The 25,984-nt window shown below is 47.5% G+C and overlaps 1 protein-coding gene across 1 annotated transcript in view; it reads left to right on the top strand.

The window, feature by feature from the left end:
• ttc33 (tetratricopeptide repeat domain 33) overlaps positions 1-25,984 on the top strand; it is a 60,303-nt gene that overhangs the window by 31,056 nt on the left and 3,263 nt on the right. The window lies entirely within an intron of this gene.

Consider the following 25,984-nt stretch of genomic DNA (forward strand, 5'->3'; position numbering starts at 1 on the left):
CACACGGCAACACACCACTACACACCGCAACACACTGCAACACACTGCAACACACCGCAACACACTGCAACACACCGCATCACACTGCAACACACCACTACATACCGCTACACACCGCAACACACCACTACACATCGCAACACACCACTACACACCGCACCACACTACAACACACCACTACACACCGCAACGCACCACAACACACCACTACACACCACTACACACCACTACACACCACTACACACCACAACACACCACTACACACCGCAACACACCACTATACACCGCAACACACCACTATACACCTCAACACACCACTACACTTCGCAACACACCGCAACACACCGCAACACACTGCAACACACTGCTACACACTGCAACACACCACTACACACCGCAACACACTGCAACACACCACAACACACCGCAACACACCACTACATACCGCTATACACCGCAACACACCACAACACACCGCAGCACACCACTACACACCGCGACACACCACTACACACCGCTACACACCGCTACACACCGCTACACACTGCAACACACCACTACACACCGCTACACACCGCAACGCACCACAACACACCACTACACACCACAACACACTACTACACACCGCAACACACTACAACACACCGCAACACACCACAATACACCACTATACACCTCAACACACCACTACACACCGCAACACACTGCAACACACTGCAACACACCACTACACACTGCAACACACCACAACACATCACGACACACTGCAACTCATCACGACACACTGCAACTCACCACGACACTCTGCAACACACTGTGACACACCACAACACACTGCAACACACTACAACACACAGCAACACACCACTATACACCTCAACACACCACTACACATCGCAACACACTGCAACACACCGCTACATACCGCTACATACCGCTACACACTGCAACACACCACAACACACTGCAACACACCACTACACACTGCAACACACCACAACACACCACAACACACCGCAACATACCGCAACACACCGCTACATACCGCTACACACTGCTACACACTGCAACACACCACAACACATCACGACACACTGCAACTCACCACGACACTCTACAACACACCGTGACACACCACAATGCACCGTGACACGCCACAACACACCGCAACACGCCACAACACACAGTGACACACCACAATACACCGCGACACTCCGCCACAACACACCGCGACACTCCGCCACACCGTAACACACCACAACACACTGTTACACATCACAACACACTGCAACACACCACAATACACCGTGACACACCACAACACACAACACACCGCAACATACCACAACACACTGCAACACACAACACACCGCGACACACCACAACACACCGCGACATGCCACAACACACCGTGACACTCCGCCACACCGTAACACACCACAATGCACTGCAACATCCCAGAACACACAGCAACGCACTGCAACACACCACAACGCACTGCAACACCCCAGAACACACAGCAACGCACTGCAACACACCACAACGCACTGCAACACACCACAACACACCGCGACACACAACACACAGTGACACACCACAACATGACACACCGCAACACACCGCTACACACTGCAACACACCACTACACACGGCAACAGACCACAACACACCGCAACACACCGCTACACACTGCAACACACTGCAACACACCACGACACACTGCAACACACTACGACACACTGCAACACACCACGACACACTGCAACATACCAAGACACACTGCAACACACCACGACACACTGCAGCACACCACGACACACCACAACACACTGACACACCGCAACATGACACACCACAACACACTGCGATACATCACACCGCGACACATCACAACACACTGCAACACACCACGACACACTGCAACACACCACAACACACTGCAATACACAACACACTGCAACGCACCGCAACACAGTGACACACAACATGACACACCGCGATACATCACACCGCGACACATCACAACACACCGCAACACACCACAACACACCGCAACACACCACAACACACCGTGACACACCACAACACACCGTGACACTCCGCCACACTGTGACACACCACAACACACTGCAACACACCACTACACACCACTACACACCACTACACACCACTATACACTGCAACACACCACTACACACTGAAAAACACCACTACACACCGCAACACACCACTATACACTGCAACACACCGCAACACCCCACTACACACCGCAACACACCGCTACACACTGCAAAACACCCCTACACGCCGCAACACACCACTATACACTGCAACACACCACTATACACTGCAACACATAGCAGCGCACAACAATACACTGCAACACACCACTACACACTGCAACACACCACTACACACTGCAACACACCACTACACACCGCAACACACCACAACACACCGCAACATACCACAACACACCGCAACACACCTCTACACACCGCAACACACCACTACACACTGCAACACACCATAACACACTACAACACTCCACTACACACCGCAACACACCACAACACACCGCAACGCACCACTACACACCGCAACACACCACTACACACCGCAACACACCGCAACACACCTCTACACACCGCAACACACAACACACCACTACACACTGCAACACACCATAACACACTACAACACTCCACTACACACCGCAACACACCACTACACACGGCAACATACCACAACATACCGCTACACACTACAACACACCACTACACACTACAACACACCACTACACACCGCTACACACTGCAACACACTGCAACACACCACTACACATGGCAGTACACCACTACACACCGCTACACACTGCAACACACTGCAACACACCGGAACACACCGCAACACAGCAGTACATATCGCAACACACCACTACACACCGCAACACAGCACTACATACCGCAACACACCATTACACACTGCAACACATCGCAACACACCACTACACACCGCAACACACCACTACACACGGCAACACACCACTACACACTGCAACACACTGCAACACACCGCAACACACCACTACACACTGCAACACACCACTACACACTGCAACACACCGCATCACACTGCAACACACCACTACACACCGCAACACACCGCAACACACCACTACACATCGCAACACACCACTACACACCGCAACACACTACAACACACCACTACACACCGCAACGCACCACAACACACCACTACACACCACTACACACCACTACACACCACAACACACCACTACACATCGCAACACACCACTACACTCCGCAACACACCGCAACACACCGCAACACACTGCAACACACTGCAACACACCACTACACACTGCAACACACTGCAACACACCGCATCACACCACAACACACCGCAACACACCACTACATACCGCTACACACCGCAACACACCACAACACACCGCAACACACCACTACACACCGCGACACACCACTACACACCGCAACACACCGCAACACACCTCTACACACCGCAACACACAACACACCACTACACACTGCAACACACCATAACACACTACAACACTCCACTACACACCGCAACACACCACTACACACGGCAACATACCACAACATACCGCTACACACTACAACACACCACTACACACTACAACACACCACTACACACCGCTACACACTGCAACACACTGCAACACACCACTACACATGGCAGTACACCACTACACACCGCTACACACTGCAACACACTGCAACACACCGCAACACACCGGAACACACCGCAACACAGCAGTACATATCGCAACACACCACTACACACCGCAACACAGCACTACATACCGCAACACACCATTACACACTGCAACACATCGCAACACACCACTACACACCACAACACACCACTACACACGGCAACACACCACTACACACCGCAACACACTGCAACACACCGCAACACACCACTACACACTGCAACACACCACTACACACTGCAACACACCGCATCACACTGCAACACACCACTACACACCGCAACACACCGCAACACACCACTACACATCGCAACACACCACTACACACCGCAACACACTACAACACACCACTACACACCGCAACGCACCACAACACACCACTACACACCACTACACACCACAACACACCACTACACATCGCAACACACCACTACACTCCGCAACACACCGCAACACACCGCAACACACTGCAACACACTGCAACACACCACTACACACTGCAACACACTGCAACACACCGCATCACACCACAACACACCGCAACACACCACTACATACCGCTACACACCGCAACACACCACAACACACCGCAACACACCACTACACACCGCGACACACCACTACACACCGCTACACACTGCAACACACCACTACACACCGCTACACACCGCAACGCACCACAACACACCACTACACACCACAACACACTACTACACACCGCAACACACTACAACACACCGCAACACACCACAACACACCACTATACACCTCAACACACCACTACACACCGCAACACACTGCAATACACCACAACACACCACTATACACCTCAACACACCACTATACACCTCAACACACCACTATACACCTCAACACACCACTACACACCGCAACACACTTCAACACACCGCTAAATACCGCTACACACTGCAACACACCACAACACACTGCAACACACCACTACACACTGCAACTCACCACGACACTCTGCAACACACCGTGACACACCACAATGCACCGTGACACACCACAACACACTGCAACACACCGCAACACACCACTATACACCTCAACACACCACTACACATCGCGACACACTGCAACACACTGCAACACACCGCTACATACCGCTACACACTGCTACACACTGCAACACACCACAACACACTGCAACACATCACGACACACTGCAACAGACCACAACACATCACGACACACTGCAACTCACCACGACACACCACTACACACGGCAACACACCACTACACACCGCTACACACTGCAACACCCTGCAAAACTCTGCAACACACCGTGACACACCACAATGCACCGTGAGACACCACAACATGACACACCGCTACACACCGCTACACACCGCAACACACCACTACACACGGCAACAGACCACAACACACCGCAACACACCACAACACACCACAACACACTGCTACACACCGCAACACACCACTACACACGGCAACACACCACTACACACCGCTACACACTGCAACACCCTGCAAAACTCTGCAACACACCGCTACACACCACTACACAGCACTACACACGGCAACACACTGCAACACACCGCAACACACTACTACACACCACAACACACTGCTACACACCGCTACACACTGCAACACACCACTACACACCGGAACACACCACAACACATTGCAACACACCACGACACTCTGCAACACACCACTACACACCGCAACACTGCACTACATACCACAACACACCATTACACACTGCAACACATAGCAACACACCACTACACACCACTACAAACCGCAACACATCGCAAACCACCACTACACACCGCAACACACCACTACATAATGCAACACACTGCATCACACCACAACATACCACAACACACCACTACATACCGCTACACACCACAACACACCACAACACACCGCAACACACCACTACACACCGCAACGCACCACAACACACCACTACACACTGCAGCACACCACAACACACTGCAACACACTGCAACACACCGCATCACACCACAACACACCGCTACATACCGCTACACACCGCAACACACCACAACACACCGCAACACACCACTACACACCGCAACACACCACTACACACCAATATACACCTCAACACACCACTACACATCGCAACACACCGCTACACACGGCTACACACGGCTACACACGGCTACACACGGCAACACACTGCAACACACTGCAACACACCGCAACACACCACAACACACTGCTACACACCGCAACACACCACTACACACGGCAACACACCACTACACACCGCTACACACTGTAACACCCTGCAAGACTCTGCAACACACCGCTACACACCACTACACAGCACTACACACGGCAACACACTGCAACACACCGCAACACACTACTACACACCACAACACACTGCTACACACCGCTACACACTGCAACACACCACTACACACCGGAACACACCACAACACATTGCAACACACCACGACACTCTGCAACACACCACTACACACCGCAACACTGCACTACATACCACAACACACCATTACACACTGCAACACATAGCAACACACCACTACACACCACTACAAACCGCAACACATCGCAAACCACCACTACACACCGCAACACACCACTACACACCGCAACACACCACTACACACCGCAACACACCACTACATAATGCAACATACTGCATCACACCACAACATACCACAACACACCACTACATACCGCTACACACCACAACACACCACAACACACCGCAACACACCACTACACACCGCAACGCACCACAACACACCACTACACACTGCAGCACACCACAACACACTGCAACACACTGCAACACACTGCATCACACCACAACACACCACAACACACCGCTACATACCGCTACACACCGCAACACACAACACACCGCAACACACCACTACACACCGCAACACACCACTACACACCAATATACACCTCAACACACCACTACACATCGCAACACACCGCTACACACGGCTACACACGGCTACACACGGCTACACACGGCAACACACTGCAACACACTGCAACACACCGCAACACACCACAACGCACTACTACACACCACTACACACTGCAGCACACCACTACACACCACTACACACCGCAACACACCGCAACACACCACAACACACCACAACACACTGCAACACACTGCAACACATTGCAACACACTGCAACACAGCACTACATATCGCAACACACCACTACACACCGCAACACTGCACTACATTCCGCAACACACCATTACACACTGCAACACATTGCAACACACCACTACAAACCGCAACACACCGCAACACACCACTACACACCGCAACACACCACTACACACCGCAACACACTGCAACACACCACTACACACGCATCACACCACAACACACCGCAACACACCACTACATACCGCTACACACCGCAACACACCACGACACACCACTACACACCAAAACACACCACTACACACTGCAACACACTACAACACACCACTACACACCGCAACACACCACTACACACCGCAACACACTGCAACACACCACTACACACCGCAACACACCACAACACACCGCAACACACCACTACATACCGCTACACACCGCAACACACCACGACACACCACTACACACCGCAACACACCACTACACACTGCAACACACTACAACACACCATTACACACCACAACACACCACTACACACCGCAACACACTGCAACACACTACAACACACCACTATACACCTCAACACACCACTACACATCGCAACACACCACTACACACCGCAACACACTGCAACACACCGCTACATACCGCTACACACTGCAACACACCACTACACATCGCAACACACCACTACGCACCACAACACACCGCAACACACTGCAACACACCACTACACACTGCTACACACTCTACACACTGCAACACACCACAACACACTGCAACACACCGCATCACACCACAACACACCGCAACACACCACTACGTACCGCTACACAGCGCAACACACCACAACACACCGCAACACACCACTACACACCGCAACACACCACTACACACCGCAACACACCACTACACACCGCTACACACTACAACACACCACTACACACCGCAACACACCACAACACACCACTATACACCTCAACACACCACTACACATCGCAACACACTGCAACACACTGCAACACACCGCAACACACTGCAACACACCGCTACATACCGCTACACACTGCTACACACCACTACACACTGCAACACACCACTACACACTGCAACACACCACAACACATCACGACCCACTGCAACTCACCATGACACGCTGCAACACACCGTGACACACCACAATGCACCATGACACACCACAACACACCGCAACACGCCACAACACACAGTGACACACCACAACATGACACACCACAACACACCGCGATGCATCACACCATGGCACGTCACAACACACCGCAACACACCACCACACCGTGACACACCACAACACACCGCGACACTCCGCCACACCGCGACACACCACAATACACCGCGACATGCCACAACACACCGCGACACTCCGCCACACCGTGACACACCACAACACACTGTGACACATCACAACACACTGCAACACACCACAATACACCGTGACACACCACAACACACAACACACCGCAGCACACCACAACACACTGCAGCACACCACAACACACTGCAGCACACCACAACACACCGCGACACACCACAACACACTGCGACACACCACAACACACCGCGACACACCATAACACACTGCAACACACCACAACACACCGCGACACACCACAACACACCGCGACACTCCGCCACACCATGACACACCACAACGCACTGCAACACCCAGAACACACAGCAACACACCACAACGCACTGCAACACACCACAACGCACCGCAACACACAACACACAGTGACACACCACAACATGACACACCGCGGCACACCACAGCACACCACAACACAGCACAGGTGACACACTGTGGCACACCAAAACACACCGCGGCACACCATAACACACCGCGCCACACCGCAACACACCGTGCCACATCACAACACACTGCAACCCACCACAACACACTGCAACCCACCACAACACACTGCAACCCACCACAACACACTGCAACCCACCACAACACACTGCAACCCAGCACAACACACTGCAACCCACCACAACACACTGCAACCCACCACAACACACTGCAATCCACAACACACTGCAACCCACCACAACGCACTGCAACACACAACGCACTGCAACACTCAACACACTGCAACACACCACAACACGCCGCAATGCACCGTGACACACCACAACGCACTGCGACACACAACACACAGTGACACACCACACCACTCCGTGAAACACCACACACACTGCGACACACCATGCCACACCGCAACACACCGTGCCACACCGCGACACACCGTGCCACACCACGACACACCGCGACACACCGTGCCACACCGCGACACACCATGACACACCACAGGTAACACACCACAAGTGACACACCATAGCATAGCTCAGGTAGCACACCACAACTCAGGTGACACACCGTGACACATTACAGCACAGGTGACCACCACAGCATATGTGGCACATCTTGCTACTGTGCTACTGTGCCCACTCACTCAACTTGCTTCTCTGCTTTTTCACAGCGGGTTTTGTGTCACTTCAGGCAGAGGTTTTGATAGAGCTTCTCTTCATCATGGAGCATTGCTGTCTGGGGCTGAGGTTCAACCTTAATTTTTATCCTTGGTGTTACAGTACAATGGCTGTGATGTCAGAGATGCAACAACAACCTATATATAGTGCCTTTAACATAGTAAAAATATACAGAATTGCAAGATGCAGGGACTGCTGTAATGTGTTACCTGTGTTGTGGTGTGCTACCTGTGCTATACAATGGTTTGTCACTTGTGGTGTGTTATACAGAACAGGGCTGGAGTCTGGACAGTGGGTTAAAAAGATTATAGAATGGCTACAGCACATAAGGAAAATATTTGGCTAATCCTGCCCTTACACCTCTCTGCAAGTAACTCAGTTAGTCCCACTTCCTTATCATTTGCCCAAGCTTTGTAAATCTTTCCTCATCAGATAAATATTCAATTCCCTTTTAAAATTAATGATTGACCCTGTCTCTATCACACTCCCAGGCAGCACATTCCAGATCCTTACCACTCAATGCATTAATAAAAAAGTGTGCGGAGGCTTCACTTTAAAAAGGGTACGGAAAGCGAGGAGACTTCATTTTAAAAAGATCAGAGAGACTTCATTTTAAAAAGAGAGCAAGATGATTTCATTTTAAAAAGAGAGCAAGGTGATTTCATTTTAAAAAAGAGAGCAAGATGATTTCATTTTAAAAAGAGAGCAAGGTGATTTCATTTTAAAAAGAGAGCAAGATGATTTCATTTTAAAAAAGAGAGCAAGATGATTTCATTTTAAAAAGAGAGCAGGGTGATTTCATTTTAAAAAAGAGAGCAGGGTGATTTCATTTTAAAAAGAGAGCAAGATGATTTCATTTTAAAAAGAGAGCAGGGTGATTTCATTTTAAAAAAGAGAGCAGGGTGATTTCATTTTAAAAAGAGAGCAAGATGATTTCATTTTAAAAAGAGAGCAGGATGATTTCATTTTAAAAAGAGAGCAAGATGATTTCATTTTAAAAAGAGAGCAGGGTGATTTCATTTTAAAAAGAGATCAGGGTGATTTCATTTTAAAAAGAGAGCAGGGTGATTTCATTTTAAAAAGAGAGCAAGGTGATTTCATTTTAAAAAGAGAGCAGGGTGGATTTCATTTTAAAAAGAGAACAGGGTGATTTCATTTTAAAAAGAGAGCAGGGTGATTTCATTTTAAAAAGAGAGCAGGGTGGATTTCATTTTAAAAAGAGGACAGGGTGATTTCATTTTAAAAAGAGAGCAGGGTGATTTCATTTTAAAAAGAGAGCAAGGTGATTTCATTTTAAAAAGAGAGCAGGGTGGATTTCATTTTAAAAAGAGAACAGGGTGATTTCATTTTAAAAAGAGAGCAGGGTGATTTCATTTTAAAAAGAGAGCAGGGTGATTTCATTTTAAAAAGAGAGCAGGGTGATTTCATTTTAAAAAGAGAGCAGGGTGGATTTCATTTTAAAAAGAGAACAGGGTGATTTCATTTTAAAAGGAGAGCAGGGTGATTTCATTTTAAAAAGAGAGCAGGGTGATTTCATTTTAAAAAGATGGCGGAGCGGGGGGTGACTTCATAAAGAGGCGCGAGAGGAAGAGAGCAGAGAGACTTCATAAAGAGGCACAAGAGGAAGAGCAGAGAGACTTCATAAAGAGTTTGAGAGGGAGAGACCAGCAGGACTTCATAAAGAGCACGGGAGGGAGAGAGCAGCAAGACTTCATAAAGAGCGCAAGAGGGAGAGGAGGCAACGATTGGTGGGTGAAAGGTGAGTAAACACTTTATATGAAGTTTAAGGCATGTTAATGTAGCTCGGCCATGTGGAATGTGCATCCTGCCGAATGTGGGAAGCCATGCAGGCACAAAGTGCCCTAGATGACCACATCTGCAGGAAGTGTCACCAGTTGCAGAAACTTGAGCTCCAGGTTACAGAGCTTGAGCGGTGGCTGGAGTCACTGTGGTGCATCCACAAGGCTGAGGGTTACATGGGCAGCATGTTTAGAGAGATGGTCACACTGCAGCTAAGAAGTACACTAGCAGAGAGGGAATGGGTGACCGCCAGACTATCCAAGAGAAACAGGCAGGTAGTGCAGAAATCCCCTGAAGCTATATTGCTCTCTAACCATTTTTCCATTTTGGATACTGGTGAGTGAGATGGTTCCTCAGAGGACTGTAGCAAGAGCCAAGTTCATGGTATCATGGGTGGCTCAGCTGCACAAGAGGGGAGGTGGAAAAGTAGAAGTACTATAGTGATAGGGGATTCCATAATTTGAGGAGTAGGCATGTGTTTCTGTGACCGTAGGCATGACTCCAGGATGGTATGTTGCCTCCCTGGTGCCAGGGTCAAGGATGTCACAGAGCAGCTGCAGGACCTTCTTCTGGGGGAGGGGGAGCAGCCAGAGGGCGTGGTCCACATTGGTACCAATGACATAGGAAAGAAAAGGGACATGGTCCTGAAAGCAGATTCTAGGGAGTTAGGAAGGAAATTGAAAAGCAGGACCTCAAGAGCAGTAATCTCAGGATTACTCCCAGTGCCACATGCTGATGAGCATAAGAATAAGAAGATTGAGCAGTCCAATACGTGACTGGAGAAGTGGATTAAGAAGGAGGGCTTTAGATTTCTGACACATTGAGACCGGTTCTGGGGCAGGTGGGACCTGTACAAGATGGACAGGTTACACCTTGACAGGACTTTGACTAATGGCTTTGTGAGGTTTGCTGGTGCTACTGGGGAGGGTTTAAACTAGATTGGCAGGGAGATGGGAGCCCGAGGGGAAATTCAGAGAGGAGAGCAGAAAAACTGGCAGTGGGAAGTAGAGAAGTATTAACTGAAAAGGAGGATATATCAGGGAGTAGTATCAAGGTAGATAGAATATCTGTAGAGTTTGATAGAACTAGAGTAGGCTATGGTAAGTCATTAGATCGGGTCAGAGCAAGGGGGAAAGTTAAAAAGCCTAAATCAGGATTAATGTGCATGTATGTGAATGCACAGAGTGTGGTTAATAAGATTGGTGAACTACAGGCAAAGGTTGACAAATGAAACTATGATATTATTGATATAATGGAGACCTGGCTCAAAGAGCAGGACTGGGCATTAAATATTCCTGGGTACAAGGTATTTAGGAGAGACAGGATAGGACGAATAGGGGTTGGGAGTGGCAGTATTGATTAAGGATGGTATTCCAGTACTGGAGAGACAGGATGTTCCAGTGGAGTAAAGCACAGAATCTCTTTGGCTAGAGGTAAGGAATGAAAAAGATGCAATAACATTGATCGGTGTAGTATATAAGACCACCAACTAGCAGAAAGGAAGGAGAGAAACAAGTTTGCAAAGAAATTACAGAAAGGTGCAAGAATTACAGAACAATTATAATGGGGGACTTCAATTATCCTAATATAGACTGGGATAAGAATAATATGAAGAGACACGAAGGGCCAGAGTTCCTGGAGTGCGTTCAAAATAATTTTCTGCAGCAGTATGTTTCCAGTCCAACAAGAAGGCAGGCACTGTTAGATCTGGTTCTGGGGAATGAGTTGGTCCAAGTGGATCAAATATCAGTGGGAGAGCCTCTAGGGAACAGTGACCATTGTATCATAAGTTTCAGGTTGGCCATGGAGAAGGGCAAAGAACAATCCAGAGCAGGGATAATTAATTGGGGGAGAGCCAACTTCGATGGGATGAGAATGCACCTGAGTCGAGTGTTGGAATCAAATGTTGGCAGAAAAGATGGTGGCTGAACAATGGGCCTCCTTCAAAGATAGTATTGCAGGCAACGTCAAGGCATATTCCCTTGAAGGGGAAATGTAAGACAAATAAATCTAGAACACCCTGGAAGACGAGACAGATAGAGGTGAAGATGAAAAGGAAGAAGTGAGTGTATGACAAATGTCAGGTAGAAAATACAATGGAGAATCAGGCTGAATATAGAAGGACCAGAGGGGAAGTGAAAAACTAATCAGAAAAGCAAGGAGGGAGCATGAGAAGAGACTGGCAGTGAACATAAAAGGGAATCCCAATGTCTTTTATAAGCATGTAAATAATAAAAGGGTGTAAAAAGCAGTGGTGTCAGTTAGGGATAAAAGATGCATGTGGAGGCAGGAGAAGTAGTGGAGATATTAAACAAGTACTTTGCATTGTCCTTTACAAAGGAAGAGGATGCTACCTCGGCCGAGGTGAGAGACAAGGTAACTGGTACACTCGACGAATTTACAATTGAGAAGGGAGGTTATCTTTACTGAAAATTGATAAAGTACCAGGATCAGATGAGATTCATCCAAGGATACAGAGGGAGGAGAGTGAGTATTTCAGAGACCCTGGTGATAATCTTCCAGTCTTCCTTAGACACAAAGGTGGTGCTGGAGGACTGAAGAATTATGGGTATTACACCCTTTGTTCAAAAAGAGGTGCAAGGATAATGCCAGCAACTACAGACCAGTTTGACTTCAGTCGTCAGAAAACTTCTGGAAGCTATAACTCGGGACAAAATTAAGGAAAGCCAGCATGGATTCATCAAGAGAAAATCATGTTTAACTATCCTGCTGGAGTTTTTTGGGGAGGTACCAGAGAAGGTTGATAAGAGCAATGCTGTTAATGTGGTGTATATAGATTTTCAAAAGGTATTTGATATGGTGTCACACAATAGACTTGTGAGCAAAATTCTAGCTCATGGAATAAAAGGGAGAGTAGGCACTTGGATAAGAAATTAACTGAGTGACTGGAAACAGAGAATAGTGATAAATGGTTGTTTTTCAGATTGGAGGAAGGTCTGTTGTGGAGTTCCCCCCGGGGCCAGTGTTGGGACCCTTGCTCTTGATATATATTAATGACCTAGACTGTGGTGTGCAGGGCATGATTTTCAAAATTTGCAGATGATACAAAGATTGGAAGCATTATCAACTGTGATGAGGATAGTCTTGAACTAATGGCAGCTGAAGTTCAATGCAGACAAGTGTGAGGTGATTCATTTTGACAGGAGGAAAATGGAGAGACAGGGAAAAATAAAGGGAGAAACTAAAGGAGGTGTAGAAACAGAGGGACCTTGGTGTATATGTACATAAGTCATTGAAGGTGGCAGGGCATGTTGAGAGGTTTTATTAATAGAGGCATTGGGTACAAGAGTTAAGGTGGTCATGTTAAACTTGTATAAGACACTAGTTAGGCTTCATTTGGAGTACTACATCCAGTCCTGGGCGCCATTCTTGAGGAAGGATGTGAAGGCATTGGAGAGAGTACAGAGGAGATTCACAAGAATGATTCCAGGGATAAACGACTGTAACTATGAGGATAGATTGGAGAGGTTGGATCTGTTTTCTTTGGGGAAAAGAAGAGTGATAGGAGAAATGACAGAGGTATTCAAGATCCTGAGGGGTATGGACAGGGTAAATATTGAGAAACTGTTACCACTCAAGAGAATATCAAGAACTAGAGGACACAGATTCAAAATAATGGGCAAAAGGTGTAGAAGTGAAGTGAGGAATTTATTTATTTTTTAACTAGAGGGTGGTTGGAGTCTGGAACGAACTTCCTGAGAGGGTGATGGAGGCAGGTTCGATCAAGGTATTCAAAAGGGAATTGGATTGCTACCTAAAATGAGAGAATGTGCAAAGTTACGGGGATAAGGCAGTGGAGTGGGATGAGGTAGAATGCTCTTTCAGCGAGCCAGTGCAGACTCAATGGGCCAAATGGCCTCCTGCACGGTAAAGATTCTGTGATTCTCATGTCACCTTTGGTTCTTTTGCCCTCCACCTTAAACTGATGAACACTGGTTCTCAACCTTTCTGCCAATGGGAACAGTTTCTCCCTATTGATCTTCCCCAGATACCTCAAGGTTTTGAAAGTTTCTGTCAAATCTCTTCTTAACCTTCTCTTCCCCAAGGAGAATAGCCCTATCTTCTCCAGTCTTTTTTTGTGATTGAAGTTCCCCATCCCTGGAACCATTCTCGTGAATCTTTTCTGTAACCCTCTAATGCTTTCACATCCTACCTAAAGTGCAGTGCACAAAACTGGATGCAATCCTCCGGTTGAGGTTGAAACAGTGCTTTATAAACATCATAACTTCATAACTTAAAGTTATCATAGTCCAACATAACTTGTTTGCTTTTGTACTCTATGGCTCTACTTCTAAAGCTCAGGATCCCATATGTTTTATTCACCATTTTCCCAACCTGTCCTATCATCTTGAAGGATATGTGCTCTTGTAAATCCAGGTCCCTCTGCTCCTAAACCTCCATTAGAATCGTACCTTTTATTTTACATTGTCTCTCCACATTTTCCTGCCGAAATGAATCAATTCACACTTCTCTGCATTAAATTTCATCTGCCAGTTCTCGGCCCATTCTACCATCCTGACCATGTCCTCTTCAGCCTATCTCTATTCTCCTCACAGTTCACAATACTCCCCAGTTTTGGGTCATCTGCAAGTTTTGAGGTTGTGCCCTGTATACCCAAGTTTAGGTTATTAATATCGATCATGAAAAGTAGGAGTCTTGGTGCCGATCCCTGGAAACCCCACAGTATACCTTCCTCCAGCCTGTAAAACAACTGTTCACCTCTATTCGGCTCCTTGCCTTTCAGTCAACATCATAACCACTGTGCTTTCTTATTCCTTGGGCTTTAACTTTGCTGACAAGCCTGTTTTCTAGAAAAGCCTGTGGCACTTTATCAGAAGTCTTTTGGAAGTCCATGTGCCCCACACCAAACACATCACCCTCTCTGTTACTTCATCAAAACACCCAATCAAGTCAGTTAAACACAATTTTTTGATTTTAATAAAACTTTAATAACTTTGACTTTAATAAATCCTTGCTGACTTTGCTTAATTAATCAGCATTTGTCCAAGTGACTGTTAATTTTGCCCTGGATTATCGTTTCTAACAGTTTTTCCAACATAGATTAAATTGACTGGCCTGTCTTTGCCGGGTTTATTCTTACACCCTTTTTTGAACAAGGGTGCAACATTTGCAATTGTCTGGTCCTCCGGCGTCGCCCCGAGTCTAAGGAGAGTTGAGACATTATAGTCAGTGCCTCCACAATTTCCACCCTTGCTGCCCTGAGTATCCTCATCCAGCCATGGTGACTTGTGAACTTTTAAGTATAGCCAGCCTTTCTAATACCTCCTCTTTGTCAATTCTCAACCCATCAAGTGTCTCAACTACTCCCTCTTCCACTATGACTTGGGCAGCATCTTCCTTGGTAAAGGCAGATGCAAAGTATTCATTTAGAATTTCGGAAGGGAGGTGAGAGTGACTGCCCTTGTTCTCAAGGCAGCATTTGGCCCTGACAAAATTGAAGTCAATGGGAATCAAGTAAAACTCTCCGCTGTTTGGAGTCATACCTAGTACAAAGGAAGATGGTTGTGGTTGTTGGAGGTCAATCATCTCAGCTCCAGGACGTCACTGCAGGAGTTCCTCAGCGTAGTGTCCTCGGCCCAGCCATCTTCAGCTGCTTCATCAACGACTTTCCCTCCATCTTGAGGTCAGAAGTGGGGATGTTCGCTGACGATTGCACAATATTCAGCACCATTTGCGACTCCTCAAATACTGAGGCAGTCATGTCCACATGCAGCAAGACCTGGACAATCTTCATTTTTTTAAAAACAGCTTTGAAGAAGGATCATACAGATGCAAAACGTTAACTCTGTTTCTTTCTCCCAAATGCTGTCAGACCTGCTGAGTTTTTCCAGCATTTTCTGTTTTTATTTCTGGACAATATTCAGATTGATAAGTAACGTTTGCGCTGCACAAGTGCCAGGCAATGACCAGTTCCAACAAGAGAGAATCCAACCCCTTGACATTCAATGGATTACCATTGCCGAATTCCCCACTATCAACATCCTGGAGGTTACCATTGACCAGAAACTGAACTGGACCAGCCATTTAAATCCTGTGCCTATAAGAGGAGGTCAGACACTGGGAATTCTATGGCAAGTAACTCACCTCCTGACTTGACAAATCAGCCCGCCTTATTGGCACCCTATCCACCATCTTAAGCATTCACTCCCTTCAGCATCGATGCCGAGTGGCAGCAGTGTGTACCGTCTGTAAGATACATTGCAGCAGTTCCCCAAAGCTCCTTTGACAGCACCTTCCAAACATAAGAAATAGGATCAGGAGTAGACTATTCAGCCCCTTGGGCCTGCTTCGCCATTCAATAAGACCATGACTGATGATCTTGTGATTTGATTTCCACATCGACCCCCCCCCCCCCCCCCCCCCCCCCCCACCTCTCTTAGGGGAAAGGCCTGGAGTCTGGACAGTTCTCTGTCTTGTACAGAGCTTGCTTTGGGTGTTACGGGCCAACAATGTAAATGTTCAGAAGCAGTTGTAAACAGGGAGGGCTTGACTGAGTCTCATCCTTTTGTGTATAATCAGACTGAAACAGATGTCAGGGGACTGCCATTAACATCCCTGCCAGTAGGGATTGGAATCTGATTGGAAACGATTACTCTGGCAATGCTGCTATGTATTTGGAAAGTAAAACAGATTCCTTCTGAAAACAAACCAGAACTGGTTGGTCTAGAAAAGGAGGGAAAGAACAGTGAATCCTGGTCTAGAGGAATAGAATACAAGGGGGTAGAAGTCATGCCTCAGCTATACAAAACCCTGCTTAGACTATATAAAATACTGTGAGATGTTCTGGACACCACACCTTAGGAAGGATATGTTGGTCTTGGAGGGAGTGCAGCATAGATTTACCAGGGCAATACCAGGACTGTATCAAGAAAACAAGAAATTGTAATATTTACTTTCTGGTCACAACACTCTCATATTTCTTATGTACTGGAAGACAGGCTGTTAGGGTAATTGGAGTAAGAGCCAGAGTGACTGCAAGAGTCTAAAACCAACAGGTTTTGATATGTTAATGAACCAAAAGGAACTTCAATCAGAATTTTACATAAAGCAATAACAAGAGTAGTTTTGAATTGAGTTGTCTTAGTTCAAAGGGGGATGTGTGCAGTTTGTAAAAGTTGTAAGTAAGTGAGATAAAGATGGGGTAAATTTGTTTTTGATAAGCCCAAGAGCTAGAGTAAAGAAATGAGTTTCATCTATTCTGGGAAGAAAGCATTTCTGAAGAGACTGGTTGAGACAATAGAAGAATCAAAGGGAAGGAATGCAATAAAGGAAATACTGAAGCCTATGTGAGTGGATAGCTGTTTAGATCTTCCAGAAGATAGCAGGATAGCTGGTCAGAACTTCCAGAAGACAGTGTGAACAAGGCCAGACTGAAAGAAGCAGTTGCTGGCATCCTGAGAGGACACCCCAAAGAATAAGGCACTGTGTGGTTAAAAATTACTAGAATTCTATAGATTTTGAAAGTGATAAAGATAGTTGCTGAACAGAAAAAGGGAAGGTTAGCTCTGAGGGTAGTTAAGATCTTGTGGAACTGTTTTAAAGTACATTTACTGTGTGGAGCCATTCACGTGTTTAAGTGTAATTGCGTTTTTTTTGCTTTTTCAAAAAAAGTTTTGTATAAAATCATCAGAAGTGGTCATTGGTATTTAGAAATTTGTCAATCTCTGCTTTAAACATACTTATTTCCTGATTTCAGAACCTCTCCTCATACTATACAAATTGCAAAAACTATTTTGGCTGCTGTTTTAATCCCTTTTGGATTTGGGCAGCTCAGCATTTACCATCAGCTGTGCCACAACAAAACTGGGGGCTAGCCCGGGATATTAAAATAATAATTCCTTGATTGGCTTGGAATTGGTGAATTTAAAGGCAGCGCGGGTGAGGAGTATACTGAACCAGGAGAGGGATTGTAAGGTTTAAAAATGGGAGACTGCAAAACGGCTTTAGCAGCAGTTTCAAGTTTCCCTTTGGGATTTGGGTAGCTCAACATTTACCCTCAGCCATGCCGGAACAACTGCAAAGAGAGATTACACAAGTTAGGGTTGTATTCTCTGGGATTTAGAAGGTTAAGAGGGATTTGTTCAAAGCTTTCAATACATTAAGTGCAACAGGTAATCAGATAGAGAGAAACTACTTCTGCTAGTTGGGGAGTCTGGGACTAGTGGGCAAAGTCTAAATGGGTCTAAATGCTGGCCTAGCCAGCAACATTCACATCCCATGAGAGAATTAAAAAAATTAGAGCCAGACCTTTCAGGAGTGAAATTAGCAAATACTTCTGCACACAAAGGGTGATGGAAATTTGGAACTCACTTATGCAAACGGCAATTGATAGTTTTAATGTCAACTTTTGAACTACTGAGATTGATAGCTTGTTGTTACCCAAAAGGTATTAAAGTAAATGAAAGGGCAAAGTGTGTGTCGGGACTTAGGTCGCAGATCAGCCATGATCTCATTCGATGGTGAAACAGGCTAGAGGGGTTGAAAAGCCTCCTCTTGTTTCCATGCTCCTAGAAGAATTTTTCTGAGGTATTAAATTAAAACTGATGAGTCCCATCATGAGTACTGATCCTGTGCGTTGCTGGGTGTTGTACAGTGATGCTGTGCATTTTTGGGTGTTGTACAATACAGCTTTGCACTGTTGGGTGCTGCACAGTGATGCTATGTGTAGTTGGGTGCTGCACAGTAATGCTGTGTGTAGTTGGGTGCTGCACAGTGATGCTGTGTGTAGTTGGGTGCTGCACAGTGATGCTGTGTGTAGTTGGGTGCTGCACAATGATGCTGTGTGTAGTTGGGTGCTGCACAGTGATGATGTGTGTAGTTGGGTGCTGCACAGTGATGCTGTGTGTAGCTGGGCACGGCACAGTGATGCTGTGTATAGTTGGGTGCTGCACAGTGATGCTATGTGTAGTTGGGCGCTGCACAGTGATGCTGTGTGTAGTTGGGTGCTGCACAGTGATGCTGTGTGTAGTTTGGTGCTGCACAGTGATGCTGTGTGTAGTTGGGTGCTGCACAGTGATGCTGTGTGTAGTTGGGTGCTGCACAGTGATGCTGTGTGTAGTTTGGTGCTGCACAGTGATGCTGTGTGTAGTTGGGTGCTGCACAGTGATGCTGTGTGTAGTTGGGTGCTGCACAGTGATGCTGTGTGTAGTTTGGTGCTGCACAGTGATGCTGTGTGTAGTTGGGTGCTGCACAGTGATGCTGTGTGTAGTTGGGTGCTGCACAGTGATGCTGTGTGTAGTTGGGTGATGCTGTGTGTAGTTGGGTGCTGCACAGTGATGCTGTGTGTAGTTGGGTGCTGCACAGTGATGCTGTGTGTAGTTGGGTGCTGCACAGTGATGATGTGTGTAGTTGGGTGCTGCACAGTGATGCTGTGTGTAGTTGGGTGCTGCACAGTGATGCTGTGTGTAGTTGGGTGCTGCACAGTGATGCTGTGTGTAGTTGGGTGCTGCACAGTGATGCTGTGTGTAGTTGGGTGCTGCACAGTGATGCTGTGTGTAGTTGGGTGCTGCACAGTGATGCTGTGTGTAGTTGGGTGCTGCACAGTGATGCTGTGTGTAGTTGGGTGATGCTGTGTGTAGTTGGGTGCTGCACAGTGATGCTGTGTGTAGTTGGGTGCTGCACAGTGATGCTGTGTGTAGTTGGGTGCTGCACAGTGATGCTGTGTGTAGTTGGGTGCTGCACAGTGATGCTGTGTGTAGTTTGGTGCTGCACAGTGATGCTGTGTGTAGTTGGGTGCTGCACAGTGATGCTGTGTGTAGTTGGGTGCTGCACAGTGATGCTGTGTGTAGTTGGGTGATGCTGTGTGTAGTTGGGTGCTGCACAGTGATGCTGTGTGTAGTTGGGTGCTGCACAGTGATGCTGTGTGTAGTTGGGTGCTGCACAGTAATGCTGTGTGTAGTTAGGTGCTGCACAGTGATGCTGTGTGTAGTTGGGTGCTGCACAGTGATGCTGTGTGTAGTTGGGTGCTGCACAGTGATGCTGTGTGTAGTTGGGTGCTGCACAGTGATGCTGTGTGTAGTTGGGTGCTGCACAGTGATGCTGTGTGTAGTTGGGTGCTGCACAGTGATGCTGTGTGTAGTTGGGTGCTGCACAGTGATGCTGTGTGTAGTTGGTGCTGCACAGTGATGCTGTGTGTAGTTGGGTGCTGCCACAGTGATGCTGTGTGTAGTTGGGTGCTGCACAGTGATGCTGTGTGTAGTTGGGTGCTGCACAGTGATGCTGTGTGTAGTTGGGTGCTGCACAGTGATGCTTGTGTGTAGTTGGGTGCTGCACAGTGATGCTGTGTGTAGTTGGGTGCTGCACAGTGATGCTGTGTGTAAGTTGGGTGATGCTGTGTGTATTGGTGCTGCACAGTGATGCTGTGTGTAGTTGGGTGCTGCACAGTGATGCTGTGTGTAGTTGGGTGCTGCACAGTGATGCTGTGTGTAGTTGGGTGCTGCACAGTGACGCGCTGTGTGTAGTTGGGTGATGCTGTGTGTAGTTGGGTGCTGCACAGTGATGCTGTGTGTAGTTGGGTGCTGCACAGTGATGATGTGTGTAGTTGGGTGCTGCACAGTGATGCTGTGTGTAGTTGGGTGCTGCACAGTGATGCTGTGTGTAGTTGGGTGCTGCACAGTGATGCTGTGTGTAGTTGGGTGCTGCACAGTGATGCTGTGTGTAGTTGGGTGATGCTGTGTGTAGTTGGGTGCTGCACAGTGATGCTGTGTGTAGTTGGGTGCTGCACAGTGATGCTGTGTGTAGTTGGGTGCTGCACAGTGATGCTGTGTGTAGTTGGGTGATGCTGTGTGTAGTTGGGTGCTGCACAGTGATGCTGTGTGTAGTTGGGTGCTGCACAGTGATGCTGTGTGTAGTTGGGTGCTGCACAGTGATGCTGTGTGTTGGGTGTTGTGTGGTGATGCTGTGTGTTGGGTGTTGTGTGGTGATGCTGTGCTTGGTTGTTGTACGATAAGCTGTGCATTGTTGGATGTTCCTAACTCCCTAAAATCTGCTTTCTAGGACCACATCTCCCTTCGTACCTTTGTCGTTGATACCAATGAGGACCACAACCTCTCGCTGTTCACTCCCTCCCCCCAGCCCCCCCCCCCCCCCCCAACAAAGGGATGCCCTGCAGCAGCTTCATGACATCCTTGACCCTGGCACCAGGGAGGCAATATACCATCCTGGAGTCACGTTTACTGCCACAGAAATGCCCATCTGATGACCTGACTGTTGAATCCCCTATCACTGTTGCTCTTCCACTTTTTTTTCCTCCCCCCTTGTGCAGCTGAGCCCCCTGTGGTTCCACAGACATACCTCTGGCTGCACTCCCATGAGGAAACTTCAGTATCCAAAACGGAAAACCCGTTAGCAAGCAAGATGACCTCCTGCCTTACCTGCCTGGTTCTCTTAGACTGCCTGGGGTTCACCAATTCCCTCCATGCTTGAATGCTCCTAACCTGCAGTGTGACCACTTCCCTAAATGTGTATTATGCCCAGTCCCTGGGTGAGGTTCCTCCATTTTGTTATGATCCCGGACGAGATACCCCAAATTATTAAGCTCCCGGATGAGGTGGAATGAACTGACTGCCTTTCTTCGTTCAACACCCGTGGTTGGTCGCAACAAGGTTAATTTAAAAAGGATCCCTTCCCTTGTAGATAGCTTTTTCCTTTTTAGAAGGAGCCAATTTAACCAGACTTTCTTGAGTCAAAGGCAGAATGAGTTTATTGGTTACTAAAACGCAAGAGAAAAAAATAATAAAAATGCATCACACACAGACACGGATTAGAACTGAGAAGTGAGTCCAAAAAGAAGATATGTGGATCAGTCTTCAGCTTGTCTACGTGGAGTAGATGGTGATCTGTTGCAGCTGTTAAGTTGGATGATCCCGGTAGAGCTGACTTTGGCAGCTGAGTAGTGGGTTTGGAGATTCTTTGTACTGCAGGTTAGCTGAAAGGAGTTGCCTCCTGTTTCCTCCTCAGTGGCTTTGCTGACTTGTGATTTATTTCCAGCAATCGGAGAGAGAGACTTTTTTTTTACCTGCAAGCACAGGGATGCCTAGCTGATATTCTTTAGCTGTGACCTTGGTAGCACACACGAGTACAGTAGAATTAGAACACCAGACTAGCGCACAGAGACCAGGGTTGCATTCGGCTTTTTAACCCCTTTTCTTGTGTATTTCCGGAAGGGAAAAAACAAACATGTCTTTCGTCCAGACTTGCTTCTTTTCAACTCAGATCATGTCCACAGTCTGAGATATAACCCAACAGGCCACGGTTTCTGCTGAGATGGTAATCAGTTTCTATTATCTCCACAAACACAGGAAATTACAGTTTAGTCTTTACATTGCCTTTCTTCCTTTAAAGTGTCGTCTCTGCCTGATATAGGTCTTGACACATTTTTAGGTGTAACATTTCATTCTCCCTGAACTAGTTGGTCAAGTGTAACCCACGTAGGAATTTTCCAGCAAGTGATTACTTTACAGTCTCAGCCAGTATGTCATTTTTTAAAAACACACATATGTCTTTCTTAAAAGTTCAATATGTCCTTAAGTAATTTGGGGCTATAATCCATTGTCATGACATGTACTTTCAATGCATTCCTCAGCTTTCTGGATGCACCTGAGTGACTCCAGCTGCCGCTCAAGTCCCAAAACCCAGAGCTCAAGCTTTTGCAGCTGGTGACACTTCTTGCAGATGCGCTCGTCTAGGACACATGGTGTGTCCATGACTTCCTACATACCGCAAGATGTACATTCCATGGGCTGAGCTGACCTACCATACCGTAACTTTAAAAGCTATTTATTACAATTAGAATAAGTGTGTAACTTACTGTACCAGTCACTCACCAATTAGCTTCTTCCCTTGTAACGTAGTAAGAGCCAACTATTGGAGGCTGAAAAAAGGTAGAAAAGGAAAGGAGAAACTCCCTCATAGAACTCTCCCACTCACCAAACTCCCACTTTGCACTCTGTGCATCCAAAGCAGCACTCCAGCGCAGATTATTTTTTTTAAGCAGCATTTCTGTGATTTATTTAGTTCCATTTCCAATGATAGAATGGGGTATGCAATCACACAATACAATACAGACGTGCTCCATCTTCATAAGACCCATATAATATAAAAATTGCAACATTAAAAAGTTTTAGTGGACAAGAGAATGGATCATAGCCGCTCATGATTTATGACAATATTCCCCCAGCCTCCCCAGTTGAAGCTGTCAAGAGCCCAGGGTGAGGCAGTTACAAGTTGGTTTGGGTCCTCTTCCGATGTCTGATGTTAGATGTTGTACACTGACACTGTGCATTGTTGGGTGTTGTACAGTGAGGCTGTGCATTGTTGGGTGTTGTACAGTGAGGCTGTGCATTGGGTGTGGTCCAGTAACACTGTGCATTGAGTGTGGTCCAGTAACACTGTGCATTGAGTGTGGTCCAGTAACACTGTGCATTGGGTGTTGTACAGTGGGGCTGTGCATTGGGAGTTGTACAGTGAGGCTGAGCAATTGGGTGTGGTCCAGTAACACTGTGCATTGGGTGTTGTACAGTGGGGCTGTGCATTGTTGGGTGTTGTACAGTGAGGCTGTGCATTGGGTGTTGTACAGTAACACTGTGCATTGGGTGTTGTACAGTAACACTGTGCATTGGGTGTGGTACAGTAACACTGCATTGGGTGTTGTACAGTGGGGCTGTGCATTGTTGGGTGTGTACAGTGAGGCTGTGCATTGGGTGTTGTACAGTAACACTGTGCATTGGGTGTGGTACAGTAACACTGTGCATTGGGTGTTGTACAGTGGAACTGCATGTTGGGTGTTGTACAGTGGGGCTGCATGTTGGGTGCTGTACAGTGGGACTGCATGTTGGGTGTTGTACAGTGAGGCTGCGTGTTGGGTGTTGTACAGTGAGGCTGCGTGTTGGATATTGTACAGTGGGCTGCGTGTTGGGTGTTGTACAGTGAGGCTGCGTGTTGGATGTTGTACAGTGGGGCTGCGTGTTGGGTGTTGTACAGTGAGGCTGCGTGTTGGGTGTTGTACAGTGGGGCTGCATGTTGGGTGTTGTACAGTGGGACTGCGTGTTGGGTGTTGTACAGTGAGGCTGCGTGTTGGGTGTTGTACAGTGAGGCCGAGTGTTGGATATTGTACAGTGGGCTGCGTGTTGGGTGTTGTACAGTGAGGCTGCGTGTTGGATGTTGTACAGTGGGGCTGCGTGTTGGGTGTTGTACAGTGAGGCTGCGTGTTGGGTGTTGTACAGTGAGGCTGCGTGTTGGGTGTTGTACAGTGAGGCTGCGTGTTGGGTGTTGTACAGTGAGGCTGCGTGTTGGATGTTGTACAGTGGGGCTGCGTGTTGGGTGTTGTACAGTGAGGCTGCGTGTTGGGTGTTGTACAGTGAGGCTGCGTGTTGGGTGTTGTACAGTGAGGCTGCGTGTTGGGTGTTGTACAGTGAGGCTGTGTGTTGGGTGTTGTACAGTGGGGCTGCGTGTTGGGTGTTGTACAGTGAGGCTGCGTGTTGGGTGTTGTACAGTGAGGCTGCGTGTTGGATGTTGTACAGTGAGGCTGCGTGTTGGATGTTGTACAGTGAGGCTGCGTGTTGGGTGTTGTACAGTGAGGCTGCGTGTTGGGTGTTGTACAGTGGGGCTGCGTGTTGGGTGTTGTACAGTGAGGCTGCGT

Source organism: Carcharodon carcharias, chromosome 4 (genome assembly GCF_017639515.1).
Source record: "Carcharodon carcharias isolate sCarCar2 chromosome 4, sCarCar2.pri, whole genome shotgun sequence".
NCBI lineage: Eukaryota > Metazoa > Chordata > Chondrichthyes > Lamniformes > Lamnidae > Carcharodon > Carcharodon carcharias.